Here is a 15,689-nt window from a genome sequence, read left to right as displayed (position 1 = left end):
AAGGGCCTACACTGCAGGATATATCAATGTAAAGACAAAACAAGAAACCTTGCAGCTATTCTGCCATGAATCTTGTTTCTTTTTCTTCGAACTTTTCTGTTTCCGTAATTGTTGTAAAAATAAAATTCGATGTCTCTCCCTTTGGCTGCAAAAATATCTGCTTTCTGTTTCAAACATTAAAAAAAATCACCTTTGTAAGAATAAAATGGGAAAAAATGTAAGAAACATTATTTCCTTTGTCAATAAAAGAATGTCTAATCCAAAATTTACTTATTTTTTTTTATTTGTATATTAATTGCTGCTCACGGGTTTGTATTACTATGTTCCATATTTAAATGTTCAGTTTGTCATTCATTGTGTTGCTGCTCACTAACTTGTATTACTGTTTTTACATTGAAACTTTTAGTGTGCCATCCCTTGTTTAATGCCCTGTAACCGGGCCTTCAAGGTATTATGAAATAAAAATAAAATAAAACTCTCTAAAAGTCTGGTTGGTGCTTTTATGTGCTTCATATATTAAACAAATACACATAAAACAAACAAAACAAAATTTCGGTGAAGGGTCAGGTTGAACTTTGCGGGCTCCGCCGACCGCCGTTGGGATTGACCGGACTACGCCGTTTGATCCCTTGAACATTACTATCGCTCGAGATACCGGAGCGCTGATCCAAAGCCGAGGAGCCAAGTACCCGCTCGGCCGTGCCTTTAAATAATTCCTTCGGGACAACGGCCCTCACAATGAAGCGCCCTCTGCCGTCGCTTGCGGCGCTTGGGTCTCTGGTTGCCGTTCTTGGTGCGTGGCGTCAAGGCAGGCGCCCACAACTTAAAGAAACGAATAAAGAAAACACAGAAAAGAAGAGAAAGGAAACTTCTGAGTAACAGCTTTGTTTTAGTCAAATTTTTGATTCCCGCAATCGTTGTCTTCAGAGGCTGTTCACACATACACAAAATAGGTTTTGACAAAAAAGATTGTTTCTTTTTTTTTGTAAATTCAAGCAGGTCTTTCACCAAAAAGTACCAAGTACCTCAACTGAAGCCTGTAATTTTCCCGGCCCATTTTTGTTTTACGCGAGAACAAAAATGGATTCTTACAAAATAATGAACGGTTGGGTTAGGGTAGTATGTTTTAATATAACCCATCAAGAAATAGGCACTGCTTACTAAGATAAAAAAGCGTGTTTAGCGAATCATTGTTCAAGGTAATTTAATTTGATGAATTTGGAGAGAATGAAACGCTCCCGAATTTTCGATGCAGCACTTTGTGCAAACAGATGTTTGAAACAATGAAGAAATAAAGTTAGGTTACCAGAAGACAGCAAAGGTTTGTTCTCGTGCATTTCTGCCGGACTCTGACCAAGTGCGTTGTAATCTCTTGTAACTGTAGGGGTAGTAAGTACGTTTATTGAAAAGAAAAGGGGATCATGTCGTTTCCTCTTGGTTGAAACCTTCTGGCAAGACAGGCAGATGAGGTGGGAATGAGGAAGGGAATCAGATGGTAGGGGAAGTGGCCTAAAGGTCGAATAAAACTGACAAGGGATGACGACGTTTGTTTTCTGTGAGCGTTCTTGATGCTTGCGCGGGTCCAATTTTTGTAGCTTTAAGGCCATGGTTCCGGCTGTAACTCTGCGATGGCTTCTAGGTTTCGCTTCTCTGTGTCCTTGCAGTGCCAGACCAAATGCATGCATGCGGCTTTTTGGCAACACGCTTTGCAAGATGGGTCCGGACCGACGTCTTCAGGCAACGTTGGTGTGTAAAACCTGGCTTGCCACACCGGTGAGATGGCCCTTTTAGTTTGAAGCCTACGTACGCACCCCCCCTCCCACCTTGAGATGCTAGAAAGGACGGGGAAATCGTCTGGAGGCAAGAGTGAGGCCAGTCTTAGTTTCCTGGCCCTTCGCTCCTCCTCTTTGGCTTCTTCGGGGTCCTGTACCAAGTGTGAACTTCTTTCGAAGGGACTGAGGTTACCCGGTGAGGATGGAAAGATATGTAGTTTAAACTTCGCGGCATCGTCAGCTCTCTCATTCCCGTGTATCCTGCAGTGACCCGGAATACATGCGATTTTTAAAGGGGTACTCCGCCGATTTCTTCATGGTCCCCGATTTGCTTGAAATTTTGCTAAACTCGCCAGACAACATCGCCAAAATAGTATCCCAAATATTAGGTCAAAATAATTTTTTTTCACGAAGTTATTGAATTTACAATTTTAGTCCTCACCGTGTTTTTCAAACTGAAAGTCTCTACTGGCAACAATGAAAAAGTGACGTCATTGGAAGTGCAGGGGTTCACTCTTTGGACTGTAGAATTTGTTCCCAACTGATTCGAAGCAGTTTCATGGTGTCAAATGAATGCTTTGGAAGCTCGCTCCAGTCCCCGCGCTCCAGCACGGAACAAATGATTGGCATATTCTATTTTTTAGACTGCTCGCCCGACTGGCAAGCTAAACTTCCAGTGACGTCACGGCCCTGAAAAGGGCGGGTATATTTGAATGTTTGTTTTTGCATCATTTTCATTTGCCGATTTCGCAATAACTATTATGAATTTCACGATACTAAATAGCATACCAGAAAGGGCAAAGGCCGGGGAGTCAGAAAATACAGTTAGTTGAGGTAGCTCAAAAATCGGCGGAGTACCCCTTTAAGTCCTCGCCTTGGAGTCGAAACTCCTTGGCTCGAGATTTTATTGGCTGCACCGTTCGATCCTCGCTGCTTGCATTGAGGCTCTCATACTCGGCTTGTTTTGAGTCGATGATAGTATGCAGGGTCTTTGGAGTTCCTTGGGTGATTTCTTCTACCGCCCAAAGGATTGCTAGAAGTTCTGCCGTCTTCGCACTGGCGGTTTCTTCTACGTCCTTGCCTCTGGACTCTGGGGAGTTTTCGGTGCACCAGGCGAGCATCCAGGCCTGCAGCCGCCTGGATGCTCCGGAGCCGTAATGGCAACGTTGGGGAAGCAGCGAGCGGCCGCGGGGGGCACTTTGTACCACGTGATCTGACCGCGAAGGTGACTGCCTAAAGGCTGAGTATGTTTTGATTATATGAGTACTGAGGATCAGCCGTTAAGCCACCGATTCATTTGTTGGAGTGGCATGCTGTACCGTGGCAGAAGAATGTAGAATGAAAGTACTGCATGGTCTCCAAAGGACCCGCAGCAAAACATCCATGTTTCGGTTACACTGTTTATTTATTTATTTATTTTAAAATATTACAAGCTCGATGAGGTCATGCAGGAGTGGAGAGAAAACATACATTCAAAAAGGAAAACAATTAAAGATGTACGGAACAAAACTTAGAAAGCCGTGGAATGTGCAATATAGTTGAAAATGAGTAAAAAAAAACAATCACATACACTTAACTAGTGGATTCACAGGCACCAAGACCCCAGGCTAGCAGTCGTACTGCACTAGCTAAATTGATCATCTACAGCTGAGAGACAAGTCGCTCGTTGAAGGCAGACTAACCTAAAAACAGTATAAACATGCCCAAAACATTTTTTTTCTTTTCTGAAGCTCCTGCGGAGTAGTTGGCCTACCTCCCTCCACCTTGGTACTATGTACGTTGGGTATGTCACAACATTTGACTGGGCAGTTGACAATGTCCTTTAAGACGTCACTCCTTTGGCAATGTAGGGTGCTTGTACAGCAATCTTAAGGTTGGAAAGTATATGGTTCTTATTGATCTTTTTTATATTGATCCAGCATCGTATGTTACACCTCATCAGTCCAGAATTTCAAGAAATAAGCACAGTTGACATCTACAAGAATACAAATACAAGAAAGAGTGCTTTAAATTTTTTTTCTTTTTTCCACACACAATATGCGAGTGGAATGTACTGTTCGAAAGCGTTGTCTTGCAGCCTACCTGAAGAATTTTTTTCTACATTGAGTGCGCTTCCTGAAATTTAGACTTATATGTGCGAATGCAAGTGACTTAGTTGTTTTACCCCTGCATAGTTTGTTTGAAATATTCTTTTCCCCCTCCTATGAGATTCCTAAACAGTTGACTAATAGTATGTGAAATAAAATTAATAAATAAAAATACAGAGCATTCACGCTGCCACTGGCCTCAGATACTCTTGAAGGCTGGGCGGGTCCAAGTTGAAGTAACTTGTTACATGGCTGCCATATATGGCCGTGTGGCAGTTACAGAGAATTGTTCCAACCTTATACATTTGTGCCACTTGCTGCCGGAGAAGCTTCTGATTTTTTTTGAAGTGCAACGAAGCAAACTCAGCAAATACTTTGCCAAACCCCCTCCTCCACGGCTTGGCGGACACGGCTCGTCCCGAAGTTGAAGGCCTGTTGAGTAGGCGTCAAGGAAGAACCGCCGTACGGCTTCAAGAGCAGTGGCTTCGGGGGATATGCTGGGTCTCCATAGATGACAAGATCTTGGTTTCCCACCAGTCTCTCCAAGCTATAAACGAAGACTGCCTTGTCAAGCTGTTAAAGCTCACCAAAAACAAAATTCGAAAATGTGGCATAGACAAATTAAGAGTATGAAATGGTTAATCGATTGTGTGCAGCCACTCTGCAATGTATTGTGACAAGTCTGCCTTCATCAATTTGTTCAGTGTTTAGAAAGTCACAATGATGGCGGGGCATCAGAAGCAGAGGCTGCACAGACTCCACAAAACTGTGACAAAAATGACAGGAAGTGCACAATAAGTGCGTTATCCAAAAATACAGCAACATCTACATAAAATGTGACAGACGCATGCATAACCGGATAAACAGGAACATAAACATGCAGCCGGTCTGAGCTGACAGAGCGGAAGGGTAAGGGCACACGCTATGGTAAATGATTTACAAATCTGTTTCCACAGTATTGCATCACAAACACTTCTATTCTTGCACATTCCGAGTATAAATCAAGCATGCTGTAGCCGCATCATATTAGACCATTGACACACTAAATGAAGCTTGTATAAGGTGTTGGGAGAGTATTCTTGGTTTGTTGTCAGGCTGTTCTTCATTTTAAACATCAGTCAAAGCACTGTTCAAAGGTAAGTGAAATTTTTCGTGACCAAATAACTTGTTGCCACGTTTAAACGCTAAATGCAGCTGCATGTGGTGCACCGATACACAGCTCTACAATTACCTGCATCGTGCCGCCTTCCAGGATATGGCCCATCGAGCTGGCACACAATGCCGTTAGGGCACATATATGGACTGATATTTTACCACGCGTGCATCCTTTTGTGGCCAGAGAAGTACGCCTCCTGGTTCCTTTTCGGGCGGCATATGGGGCGAGCCGTGCCATCAATGAAGCCCCAACAGTTGAGCAAAGGCCCACCCTTGTTGTGGACAGCCTTGAAGAGAAGAAGCAAATTAAGATATATTGTTTGCCTTTATGACTGTTGTAATCGGTTCTAATGTTTTTTAAAGACCCGCATTAGTGAAGTGGTCGTCACGGTACAAGCAAGTCTTGATGCAAGTTTCCACATCTAATGAGAAAGTGATGACATATGAGCGAGCCAAAAGGAAACAATAGCTAAAGTGCCGTGTCAACGCCCAATTCACAAATTTCTGTGGCGGCTGAGAATAGGTAAAAGATTAGCAATATATGGTCCAGACGAGTGCGCAAAATGAGCTCGGTACAATTTAGTCTCGTCTTATTAAGAGTAACTTCCATTATACACTTCAACCTGAATACTTGGCTTGCTAGCTCTAATATACTTCTAAGAATACGATGACTTCAATGAAGATTTAAGCCTACGTGTTTTTTCCTTCTTTTAGGTGTTATCTTTTGCATTTTCTTCTGTACACATTACTCGTGCTTGATATTGGGATAGCTAATGGGCAGGTATAAGTGAGCCACTGGCAGTAAAAATATTGTGTTTGTCTGTTAACAGAACTATGAAAGCTGGATTGCATGCACTAGATATCGAGCATTGTTTGAAATGCGGTCGGTTCAGTGTGCAGTGCCAGCAAAACTAAGAGAGCCAACTGTGTAACAACAGTGCCCTTTTATTTTCGGACGTCCCAGAAGCTAGGTAAGCATTGCACGAGTCTGAACAGAAGATTCCCAATTAGTTTAGACCACAGCTGGGGTTCCTTAAAGGGCAACTCCGCTCAATTTTGAAAATTTGAAGTTAGTGGATGATGTTACCTTGCAAAGCACTCATAAACGACCCTGCATACTCTTTTCCCCGAAAAGTAAATTAATTTCCGAGTAATCTTGAAAGAAGCAAAATCGCAAAACGAAACCGAAACTTCGGCAAGGATGGGCAACACTATCGTCAGCGTTTACGGTCGACGTCGAGAGCATGCACACAACACGTGGGATACAAAGGGTCACGTGGCCTTCCGCACGGACATGCGCTGCACACACGTCATCTGCATCGCATCGGCTGCACAGGACGGCTTTCGCTTCATTTCCGTTGTGAACCGAAACATACAACGAGGTAAGTTCTTGCCAAGGTATATTTTGTACGCAATTGCAGTAGATGCAAGCTGGGCCTGTAGCCGCCGTCATATCTTATTTTATGCGGGGAAGCCAGTGCAATCACACGTTCTCGTGCACGCGTTCTACGTTCTCGTGCACGCTGCACGCGCTTGCACGTTGGGAGAGCTGTATTTCTAACCTGAACGGGTCTGAGGAAGGACTGTTGCAACGTAGTCAGCATGTGTGGCTTCTGTTCGTTGTTCTAATAACTTGCGTGGTGCGACCGTTCGTTGTTCTAAATTCCGATTGCGTAGTTCCAATAGCCCCCGTGTCTATGAACCCATGCAACCCTCCGATAGAAACGAGTGCGTTGTTGCGTATGAGCGACTGCCAGTCTGTCAGGAGACAGTGAACGTACGCATCGTGCATCGTGTTAACAATGCCCCGCAAGAAAGATACATCTCGAAAGCTTGCGATCGCGTAGTGAAAACGTGTTCTGGTTGCATGAGCAATCGCTCAACACTTGTCTATGCCAAAGCGATGTGCTGGAGTAATATTTGATTGCATATGTTGCCGACGTAAAATCGCGTTAGCCACTCAATTTCCTGGCTGTCGAGATCTGAACATGATGGAGCCACCGCTGAGCCGTCTGCTGTTGGGGAAGCTGTGCGGCGTGCGAAGATCGACGGCACGGCGTCCGGCCTCAGCTTCGCGTACTTCGTCGAGAAGCCACAGTCAGCTAACACGCGCATATTTCGCTCGTAACATTCGGGCAAGAAGTGATCGGAACAGATCAATATCCTGGCAGTTGGCGACAAGGGCTTCTCAGGGTCCCATAGGTACAGGGCGTCCGTCCAAAGTTTCCGCCGTTCAATGTCGCCAGGAAACCTGTGGAAGAGAGGACTGGGCTGTTTAGCTGGTAGTTCGGGCAGCCAGCGACACAACAACGTGAGCTTCTGCCTTTGCGCTTTCTGCCAGCCATTGCAAAGGCACACCAGGAACAAATCTACGCGCCTCTTGCCTAAATAAAGCACGAAACAACGAAAGATGAACACGGCACAACCAGCACAACAACAAACGCAACCGGAGCCTCCGACTGGGGCAGAAAAGAGAACACAACAGAAGGTTTACAGTCATGTTCAACTTACACCAGCTCGCCTGCACTCTGACTATTTTTTCGGAGCCTCCGCGTTCGCTCGCAGATCACGTGGACACCACCTCCGAGGTAGAGTAGGTGGAGTCCCAATAGTTGGTAGAGTCAGAGGGCAGAGTGACCGCCGGAGGCGGCGAGCGTGTCGCCGCCTGTGGGATTTGTACCTCGAAACGAAAAAACGAAGAAAACACCTGCGCATGCTATAGACGTCACTGACGGTGGAAGCGGCGGAAGCAGATCGGCGGAAGTGCAATGTTGGCTGCGCCGCACGTTCCCGCTATAGTTAGCCGATATTGTTATTTTCACGCTTGTACAACTTTTTTAGACGGAATTCAATTCCAATATTTGACTTGTAGCCTTTCTAGATTATACTGAATAGGATTACATTGTTTTCTCAGTAGCAAAAATTGAGCGGAGTTGCCCTTTAACAGCCCACTGAGGTCTCAGTACTTGAAAGTTCGCATTTTTTGACACCGTAACCGGAAAAGGAAGCCGACTTACACTTGCAAACTCCACCATCCTGGCAGGCGTCAGCCACTCATGGTTGTTGCAGTTGGTCAGAACGCGACCAAAAGTTTGCGAAATGTGCTGCAGCACTTGAGAAGTGACGCTCGACATCACTGAGGCATGTTTTCCGAAGACTGGCTCGAGGTCGCACCATCTATTCAGGTTGGCGAGCCTCCGAGGTGTCAGACACAATGCTTCCGGCCGGGCACGACTACGTCCTGACTGCTGGTCACGAACTCCGGCATCAGGAAACCACGAGCGAGATCGTCAAAATCTTTTTTATCAAACCGGAACTGCTGTTTGAACACTGCACTGCTGAGGTTTTCTATGTCGAGCTGTCCATGACGCGACCGATACCTGAACAGCTCCTTCTCGGTCGCGCGACGCATTTCTGATTATTTTTCATCGAGATACAAATAATTTCTCGCAAGGCGTCGTTCGACATGGCACATCACGATATCGTCAATTTCCTCCCATGAAAGAACATCTAACAGGTGGCGATTCGACAAGATGCTCGACGGGAGCATCATAAAGTTCTCGTCGAAGTCATTGCTCGTCGTGCTTTCCCTCTTGGTGACCGCGGGCGCTGCTTGGCTTGGCTACTTGGCCGACCAAGCCAAACTGAGGCCGAGCCAATGTGACTTTTTAATGTTAGATCGTCTTTTTAAGGCGCTAGGTGGCGCTAAGTAACACTCAAAATCACAGCTGCAGGTTCTGCGATTTATCTAGTAAGCGGTCGACTTGGTAGCGTTTCCGGAACGGACCACTAAAAGGGGTCTGTGCAGGCTATTTATAGCGTACGATATACTTTTGCGTATTGCGTACGCTAGCGCCTGCAACGCTATACTAAAACTGTCTATTGACAGGGCACCCGCTCGCAAAGTATTAGAAACATACCCGTTTCTCGGTTGGAACAGCCCGAGACCTTTCCTCACCCGCACTACTTGCCGGATTTGAACACCGTTGAGTCCTTTCTCTGCCCTCTTCTGATTCAGTTTAAGTTAACCCAGGCGGCACGCCAGAGGAACGCTTAACTTAGTTACATTTCCGCAATCTTAGGGGCCCAACTTAGGTTTAATAAGGTTTCGCTACAAAGGCGGACGGACGCCAGCTCGGGCTGCAGAAGTCAGGGGATCCTAGGCTTAATGCCCCCCCCCCCCCCCCCCCCCCCCCTGCCCATTTGCGTGTTTCCGATTGCCGAAACCCCCAACCAACACCCCCTAGAGAAGAAGGCCGTAGCGCTCTGAGTGGTTACATCACAATGTCGGAGGAAGGAAGGCCATGGCGCAACTACGTGAAAAAGCTCTGCTATCGACGTGAAAAAAATGTTTCTTGTCAAGCGACGCGGTGGTGTTCGTGCGCGTTTATTTGACATTAATATACGTTTTAAAACCGCAGTCTTGTGCAATTTATTATATATATATATATAATATAAACTTAATATACAACGCGTTACCAAGATTGAAAGTACCAAATTAATATTTATGAGTATCCCGTCACCGCGGGACTATGTGCAATCCCGCAGCTCCCCCACTTTTCGAATGAAACAACTCCGATGCGACATCTTCCCTCATAGGGGCTCCGATTCCGGTAAATTTACGTTGTGTATGAGCCGCTGACTGTCTGCAAAGGAACGCCGAGACATTTCAGAAGGGAAGGAAACCGAAAAAAAAAATCCAGTCATCGCGGCAGGGAGCGCACACGGGCAAGAGATGGGTGGACAACCTTAAGCCTTTCGTCGCCGCTGCTCTCGTGTGCGGTACTTCTGAGACTTGTCACCGCAGACTCGGGTAGTTTTCTTGTTTCTTTTTTTGCGTGTTTGCTTGATACTACGGCATTTACGTGGATTTGTGGAACAAGTCCTGCTACGGTTTGAGTGACGTGTGACAACTAGCCAACAATGACACTGGTCGGTTATCGATCGACCTCTCTCCCGACAAGGAGAGACTTGGAGTTTGTGTTCAAATGTTTTCGTCGCGGATATTGTGGGACGTATGGATACGATCGACAGGTAAGAAACAACTTATTTACGGGCTATCTTGGTCACGTAGGACGCGAGTAAATTGGTGCATTTTTTTTTAAATTTTGTGATAGAATGGAGTTTTGTTCTTTGTCGTTGTCCCTGTGCAGTTGCGTCGACATTTGTAAATATGCGTAGTAATCTAGTTCTCACTGGAAGGTGAAAAACAAGCTTGTGTTATTATTCAAAATGCGTTGTTTGTGGTGATGTGTTTATTTACACAAATGTTATTGCGTTGCCTCTACCGCGTTTATACTAGCATCTTAACTGTATTAAGGTAATATTATTATTGTATACAAAATAAGTTATCTTTTGTTATAAGGCAGCTCAAGCCCATATAGACAAGTAAATTAGTTTACTGTAAATAGTAAGTTTAGTACCCCTGCCACACGGAAAAGTTAATATATTTTCATGTTTGCTTTCCTCAATCATGAAATTTTACTAGCAAAATTGGATACATATGAGATTCGAGGGCATGCTTTGCAGTTGGTGAGATCTTACCTGGAGCATCGAATTCAATTAGTTTATATTGATGGATATTCGTCAAGTTCTAAGTGTATTTTTTTCTGGTGTTCCACAGGGAAGTTTTGTAGTCACCTTTCTTTCAATATTGACGTTAATGATATTGTACATATTAACTCTGATGCAACATTTATCAACTATGCCGACGACACTAGTTAGCTTTTTTTCAGCTGAAAAAGTCTATGTGCTTTTTGACATGGCAATTTAGGCTTTATCTGCATTAGCGATTTGGAGTCATATCAATTCCCTACAAATCAACGTCTAAAATCAAAAGCAACGTTTTTTCGCCCAAAATATAAGCTAGTCACTATTACAAAATATATTGTTTTGAACTCCTCCAAAACAGAAATTGTCAGCTCTTTCAAGCTTTTAAGTGTCATTTTTACGGAGAATATGTCACGGGATAGTCGTGCCAACTACCTTATTTCTAAGCTGTCACAAGTAGTAAGTGTGATAAACTGCAACCGGTGCATGTTACCAGCAAAGGTAAAATTATTAATATACAACTCATTATTTTACTCCCACATAAACTATTGAAATAAGTCAGAGGTACTATCGGGGAAAAATGAAATGCGAACAGAGGAGCGCGTGGCTCGCGGTTCAGGCTGCGCCGCCTGGAAGTGAGCCTAGGGGCCAGGGTGCGTGGCCTATTCCGACGTGTTCACGCCCTCCCTCTGCGCTCCCCAAGCTTCAGCAGTGCGCCTCTTAGTGCGCTGAAAGCTATCACCGCTATCTTTGCTGGCTCAGCGCGTGCGGTGCAAAGAAGCTCGCCGCACTCGCCAAGCAGGCAAAGATAGCAGTGACAGCTTTCAGCGCACTGAGAGGCGCACTGCCGAAGCTGGGGGAGCGGCAATCGAGGGGCGTGAACACATCAAAGTAGGTCACGCACCCTCGCCCCTCGGCTCACTTCCAGGCGGCGCAGCCTGTACCGCGAGCTACGCTCTCCTCCGTTCGCATTTCATTTTTCCCCGATAGTACAACAACGTCAACAAAGCTAGAAAAAATACACTTGTTGTAAAAAGAAGCGTTAAGGGCTAAAGAAGACGTTTCATTTGATTTTCACACAGCCTTTTTATTTAAGAAGTTTCGCGTTATCAATATGCATGCTCTGTTTAGCTATAGACTTGTCACTAACCTAAAACTTGAACAAATTAGGGGTACAAACGTTTTGGTAAACCTTGGACAGCTCTCTGAAAATATTCACGGATGTTCTACCCGTCGTGCAAATGTTGGGAGGTGGTATCTGCAAGAACGAACTATGACACACAAATGCTTAACCATACTATCCCAAAAAATACTTAACCTACTTGAAGATAACTAAACTTTTGGGGCCTCATAACTTCTGTCTGTACATAGGTCACTCCTGCTATAGCCGAGGATAAAATATATTATGTCCGAAACACGCTTTGTTAAATTGTGGCAATCAAGGTTTGTGAATGTTTTTTTTTTTCGTCAACTTGTCATGGAGTTGTCAAGCTGTACCATATACAGCTTTTTTCCTTGATTTCCACCATCAACGTACGATGTAAATAAACTGTTTATTATTAATTTTAGTCGAAAGCACGTAATTCTGATCAGTACTGTACTCAAGGTGTGCGTGAGCGCAGCGCCCCCCGTCGCTTACAGTGCAGTTGTTTTTACAATTCATTGAATATTACTTACATCACTGACATTGTTTTATACTATCACCATGTGTTTGTTTTATTATGTTGACTCTGGTTTGATTGAGCTGTGTATTTGAGAGAAGATAGTTTGTTATACTTGGCCTTTAAATTGCCCCCCCCCCCTTAACCCCACAAGTGTTTCGAAATATCCGTTCTTTATATATCTGAGATTCAAATTCCGAATCGCATTAAATAAACATGAATGAAGGAATATTGTCCATTTTATTTATATGAGCATTTTCTACCCCACAAACACTCTTACCGAAAGCATATAAGTTGGAGATAGTCCGCGCTCCCCCTTTGCTCCATGCCCCGTGCAAAACCGACGGCGTGTTGTCAAGACTCAGGGCTTGTCCACGTAGTCGATCTCCGCTGGAGCCATGCGTTGCCCAGGACATCGGGAAGAGTTGGAAGCGAGCCACGGTGTCTCTTCTCAGACTGTTTATTTACATTTTATGTACAGTCTGCCGTTCGACATGAGAGCAACATGAGAACACGAAGAGAACGCGTAAAACCGTTCTTTCTATAAGGTCCCCTCTTCCTGCGTCCCTAGGCCAGGACGCCGTTCGCCAAATGGTCTGGCCCCGCCCGAGAGCACGCACAAACACACAAACAGGTTAAAGGGATTGTGCGGTCAAATTTTGTATTCGAGAAAACAATTGAATATCGTTGTTATTGCCTCAAGATGCATCGTACGTACAATATCTGAATTTTATATGCCCCTCTGCATGAGTAATTGAATTTATACTGTTCCAATCGCACTCTAGCGTAAGCGCAGCTTTCGGTGGCCACATTGGAGCTCTGACGTCACACAACACAAAGCGAGCATTTCTGTCTCTTCGCTTACCTGCGAGTGAATGCCTCTGTTGTGCTCGACTTGTTTCGAGGTTAGGTGAAATTTTTGTTGCGCGGTTGGGTGCCACAACTACCGGGCAGCACATGCGAGCCAAGACATGACGTTCCACACCTTACCGCGAGACGTGCAGTGACGAGCAAAATTGATCATTGCCGTGCGTAGGGACTGGGTTCCCGTCAAGATCGAGATCCCGCTTATGCAGCAATCATCTCAAAGAAGAGAGCTACGAGCTGAGCTCTAAGCGGAGAGAAGGCTCACAAGCTGAGGTGTGATACTGTGCCAACGATATTAAACTACGTCCATCCACTCCTCGCAGAAATCGGATCAATCACTTTTTGATTATGCAGCGAAACCGAAACCAACAGCTAGGCAACCTGGAAACAATACCAGAAGGTGTATTTAGCACGCGTGCAGCCAAATTCTGTTTGACCCGCATTTGAAAATAGAGCCTGGCTACGATTCACCAAGCTCGTCCAAGTCAAGTGACGACATGCATTTGAACGATTCGCCGTTTGCCTTCGACCCGCGGACATCGCCTCCGAGAGGACGACCCGCAGACTCATCACCGGTCCAGTGAATCCGCCGAAATATGTACCCCGATGCCGCTTCGTGTACCTAGTTGCCGCTTCAGAGACGAAATCTGCATCCTTTGCTTTGCAAGCGCTCCTATTGCTCTTAGTTCGATTGGTGGCCGTCGCAGTTGTGTTTGCGCGAAACGGCATGCGTTTGCTCGGAGCTAATGGCTGTTTATCCTGCTAAAAGGCGTGATATTTTTGCGCACGCTTTGGGAACTGCATTAAAAGAGGTGTATTTCAGCAGGGTACAGCCAAGGAGATTATATAATTCGAAACAAAATACAAGACATCAGTCGAGCAACGCTTGTTATCCCGACCATCCGACAAACCTTTGCGTTTTGTGACGTCACGCAGCAGCTACGGATGTCAGCCATTGACACTGGCAAAATGCGGGGTGCAGTTTCGTACATACGGTCATGAAATGTTTAATTCATAACGGGAGATCATATATCAAAATAAAAATGACGTTTGTCTACACGAAGGCTCCCTCGACATAACGAGCGCAAAAACTTAATTACTTCCAGTTTCGACCGGAGGATACCGTCCCCCTCCTTAGCCGAAACGGAAATGACCTTGGACGCCCATTAATAGGGCAGTTATCTCTGACGGCTCATCTCCCTCTTAAGGCTTAGCAGGAACCACCGTGGCCGTTGGTTCCTGCTAGGACGCCTCGAGGAGAACGTCTTTCCCTTTCAGCACCTTAAGTGGGCTGGTATCGACTACAGCTTGCCTTCCTCTTTTGTTGACTGTATGGGTGTTCACCCGGGAAGCGGGGCAGATAATCGTGGTTCGAGGTTGTCGGTGAAAGTCGTGTCCCCGGGAATGGGCCGCAAAGGCCAATGTGTCCCCCCCCCCCCTACCCCCCTGCAGGTTTGGCATTTTGGGAAGGGGGGGGGGGTTCGACCCCCCAAGCCCTTCTCTGCCTAGGCCACTCTTACAGCAATAATTGCGTGACTCAATGTTTTGACTTCAAACAATCACATTTTTCTGTAGACGTATGCATACCTCGTGCCATTTCGTACTGAGTAATTAGGGGTGTGATATTTTTCCCAAGTAATACAATGTTTTCTAAACGCGTTGCTATGTGCAGCTTTCATTTGAGCTAATAAGAAACGCGTGTGCGACTAAAAGCGCGTTACGACGGTGGATTCACGCGCGTTGCCTTCGCTTTGACGCGCGCCCCCGATGGCCTTCCTTTGCGACGTCACGAGAAGAGCGCTACGGCCTTCTTCTCTAGGTACTGCGCCAACGGGGCTCGGAAAAAAAAGAGGGAGAGGAGGACACCTTGCAGTGATAGACGCCCCTAGCAAAGGCGCTCACGCCGGATTGGCTGGCTCGTGGAGACAGACGCTGTCGCCGTCAACATAGGCAGCGGTTAAAAAGTTTTCAAAACGGTAGCCTAGCTTAGCGGTTACCTTTTTGTTTCTCGAACTTTTTTTCTTTATTAAGGCATACGGCGATATTTACGACATTTCTTTTTTACGATTAACACTGAAAAAAAAAAAACGAATGTTGTCGACGAAACTTCACTGAACTAAAGGGTATGGGACCCCCTTTCTGGAAGTGCAAGGGGGACAGCGGTGCTTGAGTTGCCGGCTTGTACGGGGGGGGGGGGGGGGGGGGGGGGAGGGGGGGGGAACGGGGGGCGAGGGGCAAGTTAATAATAGTTTTATAATTAGCAACCGCATACTGTCGCCACGAGGCGGCGTGAACGCAGGCCGGAGGGGGGGGAGGGGCTGGTTAACGAGCTAACCAGTGGTACACGCGCCCTCCAAATCCGGAATTCAAGTTTCCGCGCGTTGGCGAGCAGTCAATCCGGCGTGGGCGCCGTTGCTAGGGTGTTTATCGTTGCTAGGGCGTCCTCTTTTCCCTCTTTCTTTTTCCCTCGCCGCGTGGGGCGTTTAGGCAATCGGAAATACACTGCCCGCTTCGATCTGGATGAGCACCTCAGCAGCGTGCTTTGATGTATCACTACTGTATGATGCACGTTAGAGGTCCCACGCTAGCAGTGGTAC

The 15,689-nt window shown here is 45.9% G+C and overlaps 1 pseudogene; it reads right to left on the bottom strand.

The window, feature by feature from the left end:
• Positions 1–4,041: 4,041 nt before the first annotated feature.
• LOC120842940 lies at positions 4,042–5,170 on the bottom strand (annotated as a pseudogene).
• Positions 5,171–15,689: the final 10,519 nt, after the last annotated feature.

Source organism: Ixodes scapularis, unplaced genomic scaffold, assembly GCF_016920785.2.
Source record: "Ixodes scapularis isolate PalLabHiFi unplaced genomic scaffold, ASM1692078v2 PGA_scaffold13__105_contigs__length_92229423, whole genome shotgun sequence".
Lineage (NCBI taxonomy): Eukaryota > Metazoa > Arthropoda > Arachnida > Ixodida > Ixodidae > Ixodes > Ixodes scapularis.
The sequence above is the reverse complement of the archived record's forward strand: the minus strand, read 5'-3'. Positions and strand labels throughout refer to the sequence as shown.